The 7729-nt window shown below is 54.5% G+C and overlaps 1 long non-coding RNA gene across 1 annotated transcript; it reads left to right on the top strand.

Annotated features, from left to right (window-relative positions):
* Positions 1-1237: 1237 nt before the first annotated feature.
* Positions 1238-4904, top strand: LOC146335923 (uncharacterized). Its single transcript, XR_014785821.1, has 4 exons — positions 1238-1273; positions 1398-1497; positions 1999-2136; positions 4655-4904. It is a non-coding gene; the product is annotated as an uncharacterized LOC146335923 (long non-coding RNA).
* The last annotated feature ends 2825 nt before the right edge of the window (positions 4905-7729 follow it).

Here is a 7729-nt window from a genome sequence, read left to right as displayed (position 1 = left end):
TCTCTGAGGGCTGCAGAGTTCTGCTCCACAGTGCTGCCCCAGTTGTCGGCACCAGAGAAACAACAAGAGCCTGACATGGAATGTCGCCAGTCTGCCGATGCCACAGAGACCCCCCGGCCCTCTTCCACTCCAGGAAGGCCAGACGCCACGCCCAGATCTGCTGGGGGGGCCTGATAAAAATGAGGGGAGGCCCCCCAGAACAAGCTCAGGCAAAGCTGACTGGCAGGGAGCCACTCTGGCTGGCGGCGGCTCCTTCCGTGCGCCTCCGCACATCCCGCCATGGCGGCATGCCGGAAGAGCGCAGCCTCCCATTCAGACCCATCAGGGAATGGACACGCACGCAAGACCCGCTGATCCGGTGCATGAAGCCACATCTTGCATGGACTGTGGGAAAGAAATTGCTTCCCCGGCACATGTTCTGGCTGGCCAGGGGAACGGCGGCGGAGAACAAGCGGGGCGTCTGCGAGCGGGCGGGTCCTTCTATTCCACCTGGCCGGGCGGCGGCCCTGGGGCCGAGAGGGCGCCTCGCCGCTAGAGGACGCGAGGAGGGGATGTGCCGCAGCGCACCGCAGCGCACCGCACCGCACCGCAGGCGCGCGACGCTGGGGGAGAAGTGAGTGCCGCTGGCGCAGCACAGGGGGCGGGTCGCCCCGGGCTCGGACCCTCGCCGGACCCGGCCAGACAGCTGAAGCAGCACCTGGGCCGCTGGCAGCTCGGCACCACGGGCCTCTCCGTCCCATCCCCGGCATAAACGCACACATGCGCCTGCCATGCGGTGGCCCACAGCCCTTCGAGCCTGGAGGGGCGAAAGCTCCGTGGCAGAGCCTCCGCCCTGCGCACAGAAGGCCCGGCTCGGTCGCTGGCATCTCCGAGGGATCCGGTAGCAGCAGCTGATGGGAGAAAGGCCCCGCCCAGCAGGGCTGACGTCGAGGGCCGGCCCGGCCCGGCCCTGCCCTGCCAAGGGCCCACACCCCAGCAGGGCCCGCTGGGAGAGCCCCCTGGAGTCGCTCCTCCCCCCGGCCACCTGCTTCTCCACCTGCCTCTCGCTCTGGCCCAGGCAAGGGTGCTGGGGGGGGGAGGGGCAGGTGCTGGTGCCGGTGGCGGATGAGATGGCGGGCTCACTGAGGGAGGGAGCGAGCGAGCGAGCGAGCGAGGGAGGGGGCCCGGGGGGCAGGGCCCCCCCACGCGGGCGCTGGCCCTGCCTCTCAGCCTGAGGCCCGAGGCGCCGTTGCCAGCCAGAGCAGGCAGCGGACAGACAGAAGCCGGCCGGCCGGCCGGCCGGGGGGGCTGGGGGCTCCGAGGTCCGTGGGGCAGCGCATCTGCCAAGGGCCTCAGCCAGAACGCTGCAGGAGCTCTCCGAGGCGCGAGCGCTGCCCCGCGGGCCTCGGCGCCCCCAGCCCCCCTGCCGGCCGGTACAAGGCAGCTGGGGCGACTCGGCGGCCAGAAAAGCCAGGGTCCTTCCGGGTTCGACACAGGCCCTCCGGGACCCGCCTCGAGGTGTGGCCCCGTGGCAAAGCGGTCGTTTTCCCTACTGTCCCCCACTTGCGCGCCTGCTCCCCCGGCCCACCCCGAGGAAGGTCTGTGGCTCCACAGCCACACAGATCAAATCGAGCCGGGTGCTCCCAGAAAAGGCCCAACCGCGCGCACACGCCTCCGCCTCCCTCTCCCTCTCCGACACGCGCGCACACGCACCCAAATTCCCTATTGTGCTTCCCCATCTCCTCTGGCAAGCGGCAGAGGCAATAATTTGAGGTAATTTAATTAGGTTTTCCTCTGCTTTATGTCCCGTGACATAAAGACGTAATGAAATTTTAAAATGCAGTAATTTTACACCCAAAGATTATTAATACTGCAACAGGGTTGCCAGCAACAGAATGTCAAATTACCTGGCTTGCAGATGCGTTGAGGAGGGGTTTCTCTCTCTCTCTCCCTCTCTCTCCCCCTCTCTCCCTTTTTCCTCCCAGTGGTTTGTTACGGAGGATTTATACTCTCCTGCAGAGCGCTGCTATTATCATCATTATTCGGGGTTTGAGAGATGATTTCCCTTCACAGAAGAGGCACAGAAGCGGAATGCCCACTCCTCCGGTCTCCGGCTCAGCTTTCCACCCAGATCAGGCTCAAAGGGACACCGTCCAGGTTGGCGTGAGGGCACCCCTGTGGGCGCAGCAATACGTCTGAGGGCAGCGGGGCTCATGTCCCCTTATAGATGGCATAAATGCAAAATGATGTTTCTGAGCCTTGCGGCACCATGACACAACAAGCTGCAGACCTCTCACTCAGGGGGGAGGGGCCACAGGGTGCATCGCTCTATTCCCCAGCGGGGGGGGTCCCCACCGCAGGGGGAGGAGGCAGCTGTATAGCCCGTCCCCTCAGAGTCCCCCCCATCCCCGGCTTCACACTTATCAACTGCAAAGCCATGCATTGGTTGCAGAACTCTGCCACCTAGTGACTGGAGGCAGTGCTGCAGGCTTCAACCACATGGACATATTTAAATTAATTAAAATTAATCAATGCATTGTAAAAACAAATTAAATCCAGTGTGCACACCCCTAGAGTCGGCTTAGTATGCATGCCAAGTTTCAAGTGTTTGAGTTCCATGGGCTGAGAGCTCTGGTGCTGACAGACAGAGATCCCCTGTTACTGTTATAGATTGCATCCCATCCTCGGCATCACTGCCACCACATGCTTCAGACTCCTGTCCCACCACTTCCTGGCATCTCCCTCTGAGCAACTGACATTCAGCTTGACAGTCTCAGTACACATTTGTGTACATATGCAACAAACAGCTTTGCAAAAGGGAGAGAAAATCCGGCTGAAAGGGGCTGCTGGAACCATTTCAGCCCCAGCCACATTTGCATTCAAAGGCTGCGGCAGGCAGTGCCAGATTCCTGAAACTTGAACGGGCAGCCAGCGGTTAGCTGAGTCAGCCCCACCGGTCCCCCCGCCCCCGCCCCGGTAGACGCCGCAAGAAGCAGGAAGTCCCGGGGAGGCAGCAGAACAGAAGGGCCTTTTCCAAAGGAAAAATCAAAACAGTCCAGACACAAATCAGCCAGGGTGCACTTTCACAGGAGAAAAGTGTCAGGGATTTGGAGAAGGCCATTTGGGTGTTTTGCATCACTTGGCCACAGAGCCATGAAGCAGCCTCCTCAAGTGAGCCATGTCCTCTCTGTTGTGCTCTCCAGCTGCAAAATGGACTTGAGAGGCCTACCTTACAGGGTTGGTTCTTTTCAGAAAGAATAGAGGATGCCTATAGCCTCTCCTATAGCTTTGTAGTTGGCAGGAGGAGCTTTAAGATAAAATGTGCAGGCATTTTTTGCACTTCTGGCACTGCCCCTTTTGCTTTTGGCCCCACCCCCACCCCTGGAACATGGCCCCCAAGAATTCGGGGCCAAAGGAAAACAGAATTCAGCCCTCAGGCTGAAAGGGATCCCACACCCCTGGTTTCTATCCTCATCTTGGCTGCCCTGCCCACTTTATTGTACTAGTAGGGCTGAGATGCCCACTGTGCGTGCAGCCGCGGTTTCTGCCCCTATGTAGGACTCTGACATGGGGCGCCTCATGCTGCCCAGTGAGCGTGGCAACCCCAGCTTCACTGGGGCTTGTTGCCGCCCCCATGCCGGAGGACCTGGCGGAGAGTGCTGGTGTCCTGGCCGGGCGTGGGGCCCAGGGGAGGCAGTCTGCGCACGGTGGCTCCTGCCTGTTCTGGGCCACACCTGGCAAGGCAGGATCCACAGCGACAAGGCTGGAGCCGAGGCAGGGCCGCGGAGAGCGCACGGCGCGCAGTGCTGGCTGGAAGGTTCTCCCACAAGGGGTTGTTGTCCCAGCAAAGGACTGCAGTCAACTGAGGCCTTAAGAAGGCCGGCACAGCCTGGTCTCTCAGTGGCGCTGCCTCTGCTGGGTACCAACTGCGGTTGTTAAAGGCCCAGAGTCACTTTCTGTCGTCTCCTGCTCCTAGCTTGGCTGAGGAGCAGGGCAAGCTGCAGGGGAGTCATCCTCAGAGTCGCATGATGGGAGAGCAACGTCCTCTGGCCCAGCGGGTATAGAAGGGGTTGCTGAGGGCTCCCCCTGAAGTGGGGTTACCTGTGACCCGTCTGCATCCAAGTCATCCTCAGGGTGCTGCAGAGCCTCAGAGCCAGGGGACGTTACAACTGGAGCCTCAGAGTTGTGGGGCGAGTCCAGCTGGGGCACACTAGGTTCCCAGATTCTGCAGGTTCTCTGCATGGAGCATTGGCCTAGTTATGGGCTTAGTGGCTCTGTCCAAGTGCCCTGTCAGCAGGCTTCATTCTATTCCAGCCCTGTTAGCTGATAACTCTTGACAGGGAGCCAGAAAAGAAAGCCAGGATCCGAGTGCTGCTCCTAGGCCCAGACCAGACCAGGAAGTATTTACAGCCAAGCCGGGTTGGAAGGAACCAATCAGCTGCCTAGCAGGTGGCGCCATGATGGAGCCTGTAATGTCACAACGATCCCTTCTTCCCATGGACTCGCCACAGGTGGGCGTCACGGCAGATGCCGCGAGACTCCCGGCTGTGGCGCTGGCTGTTTCTGACAACGTGGTTCAGAATTCCAGCTCAGCAGTGCATGCCGAATCACGTGCGATCTCAGAGCCCAATCTCTCTTTCCCGTCCATGGTGACATTGGTTTTTTTTCTCCACAGCTCGCCTCAGAAATCACCCAACTATCCTTGCACAATAAAAAAGAGGGAGAGAGAGGAAGACAGAGGGAAGCCAATGCAAGACCCCGAATTGCCTTCCTGTGCATTTCACATTGCTCCAAATATTATTTTCACGGTGGTAACTGTGGTTCCTCTCTCCCGTAGCCACTATTTCCCTCATCTTTGCTCTTTATATCAAATCTCTATTGAGTCCCAGATTTTCATTTTAATAAAAGTTGTATGGACGAGCTTCATTATTTGGTGCTTCATCTATCTAGGGCTACCCTTCTCGACTGAAACAGACCCTCTTCCTGAAGTATGTGGGATTCCATAAAGCATGAGGCTCACGTATGCCGACTCCACCAACTGTCACCACCGAGAAGAATTCAGTAATTGAAAAGACCTTATAAATCAATAGAGCTAAATTGAAAACTCCAGACAGAACTCCACATAAATTCAGCCAGGAGTTCTCTCTGGTTAAAGCCCTGGGTTGCTTGTAGGAAAGCAAAGCTCAAGAAGGGAACAAAGGGAAACCTGGACCTCCCACCATGGCCACCTCATCCATTTGTAAGCCCCAAACCAACATTAGCCATGAGACCTGGTTGCTTGGAGGCTGACAATGAGAGTCTGGCATGGCCTTGCTGGTTTATACAGAGCCATCTGAGTTTCATCACCATGATATAATAGTAATGTGTTCTTTATTTACAACAGGCTCTGGTGGCCTCAGTGGCATGGAGTGCCTTCTACCAACTTTGGCTGGTGGCCCAGCTACGCCCCTATCTGGACAGGGATAACCTGGCTTCAGTTGTCTATGCTCTGGTAACCTCCAAGTTGTTGTTCAGTCGTTCAGTCGTGTCCGACTCTTCGTGACCCCATGGACCACAGCACGCCAGGCCTTCCTGTCCTGCACTCTCTCCCGGTGCATGCTCAAGTCCATATTCATTGCATTGGTGATGCTATCTAGCCATCTCATCCTCTGCCATCCCCTTCTCCTTTTGCCTTCAGTCTTTCCCAGCATCAGGGTCTTTTCCAGAGAGTTTTCTCTTCGCATTAGGTGGCCAAAATATTTGAGCTTCAGCTTCAGTATCTGTCCTTCCAACGAGCACTCAGGGTTGATTTCCTTTAGGATGGACTGATTGGACCTCCTTGCAGTCCAGGGGACTCGTAAGAGTCTTCTCCAGCACCACAGTTCGAAAGCATCAATTCTTCGGCGTTCAGCCTTCCTTATAGTCCAGCTCTCACAGCCATACATTGCTACTGGGAAAACCATAGCTTTGATTAGATGGACCTTTGTCGGCAAGGTGATGTCTCTGCTTCTTACTATGCTGTCTAGGTTTGCCATAGCTTTCCTCCCAAGGAGCAAGCGCCTTTTAATTTCATGGCTACAGTCACCATCTGCAGTGATCTTGGAGCTCAAGAAAATGAAATCTGTCACTGCTTCCATTTCTTCCCCTTCCATATGCCAGGAAGTGATGGGGCCAGATGCCATGATCTTCGTTTTTTTAATGTTGAGTTTCAAACCAGCTTTTGCACTCTCCTCTTTCACCCTCAGCAAGAGGCTCTTGAGATCCTCTTCGCTTTCTGCCATTAGGGTGGTATCATCTGTGTATCTGAGGTTGTTGATAATTCTCCCAGCAATCTTAATTCCAACCTGTGATTCATCCAACCTGGCGTTTCTCATGATGTACTCTGCATATAAGTTAAATAAGCAGGGCGACAATATGCAGCCTTGTCGTACTCCTTTCCCAATTTTGAACCAATCGGTTGTTCCATGTCTGGTTCTTACTGTTGCTTCTTGACCCTCGTACAGGTTTCTCAGGAGACAGGTAAGGTGGTCTGGTACCCCATCACTTTCAGAATTTGCCAGAGTTGGTTGTGATCCACACAATCAAAGGCTTTAGCGTAGTCAATGAAGCAGAAATAGACGCTTTTCTGGAATTCTCTTGCTTTCTCCATGATCCAGCAAATGTTGGCGATTTGATCTCTAGTTCCTCTGCCTCTTCGAAACCCAGCTTGTACTTCCAGTAGTTCTCAGTTCGCATACTGCTGAAGCCTAGCTTGTAGGATTTTGAGCATAACCTTGCTGGCATGTGAAATGAGCGCAATTGTACAATAACTTGAACACTCTTTGGCGTTACCCTTCTTTGGGATTGGAATGTAAACTGACCTTTTCCAGTCTTGTGGCCACTGTTGAGTGTTCCAAATTTGTTGGCATATTGGGTGCAGCACTTTAACAGCATCATCTTTTAGGATCTTAAATAGCTCAGCTGGAATACTGTCATCTGTGCTAGCTTTGTTGTTACTAATGCTTCCTAATGCCCACTTGACTTCACTGTCTAGGATGCCTGGCTCAAGTTCAGTGACCGCACTATCATGGCTATCAGGGATATTCAGATCTTTCCTGTATAGTTCTTCTGTGTATTCTTTCCACCTCTTCTTAATCTCCTCTGCTTCTGTTAGGTCCCTGCCTTCTTTGTCCTTGCCTGCCTTGCACAAAACGTTCCCTTGAGATCTCCGATTTTCTTGAAGAGATCTCTAGTCTTTCCCATTCTGTTGTTTTCCTCGATTTCTTTGCATTGTTCATTTAAGAAGGCCTTCTTGTCTCTCCTTGCTATTCTCTGGAACTCTGCATTCAGTTGGGTATATCTTCCCCTTTCTCCCTTGCTTTTCGCTTCCCTTCTTTCCTCAGCTACTTGTACAGCCTCATCAGACAGCCACTTGGCTTTCTTGCATTTCTTTTTCTTTGGGATGGATTTCGTTGCTGCCTCCTGAACAATGTTACGGACCTCCGTCCATAGTTCCTCAGGCACTCTGTCTATCAGGTCTAATCCCTTAAATCTATTCCTCACCTCCACTGTATATTCATAAGGGATATGATTTAGGTCATACCTGAATGGTTTAGTGGTTTCCCCTACGTTCTTCAATTTAAGCCGAAATTTTGCAAGAAGCAGCTCATGATCTGAGCCACAGTCAGCTCCAGGTCTTGTTTTTACTGACTGTATAGAGCGTCTCCATCTTTGGCTGCAAAGTACATAATCAGTCTGACTTAGATATTGACCATCTGGTGATGTCCATGTG

The sequence above is a fragment of the Heloderma suspectum genome, chromosome 13, assembly GCF_057233095.1.
Source record: "Heloderma suspectum isolate Gila_16-S chromosome 13, 16-S_ref, whole genome shotgun sequence".
In the NCBI taxonomy this organism is placed as follows: Eukaryota; Metazoa; Chordata; class Lepidosauria; order Squamata; family Helodermatidae; genus Heloderma; species Heloderma suspectum.
The sequence above is the reverse complement of the archived record's forward strand: the minus strand, read 5'-3'. Positions and strand labels throughout refer to the sequence as shown.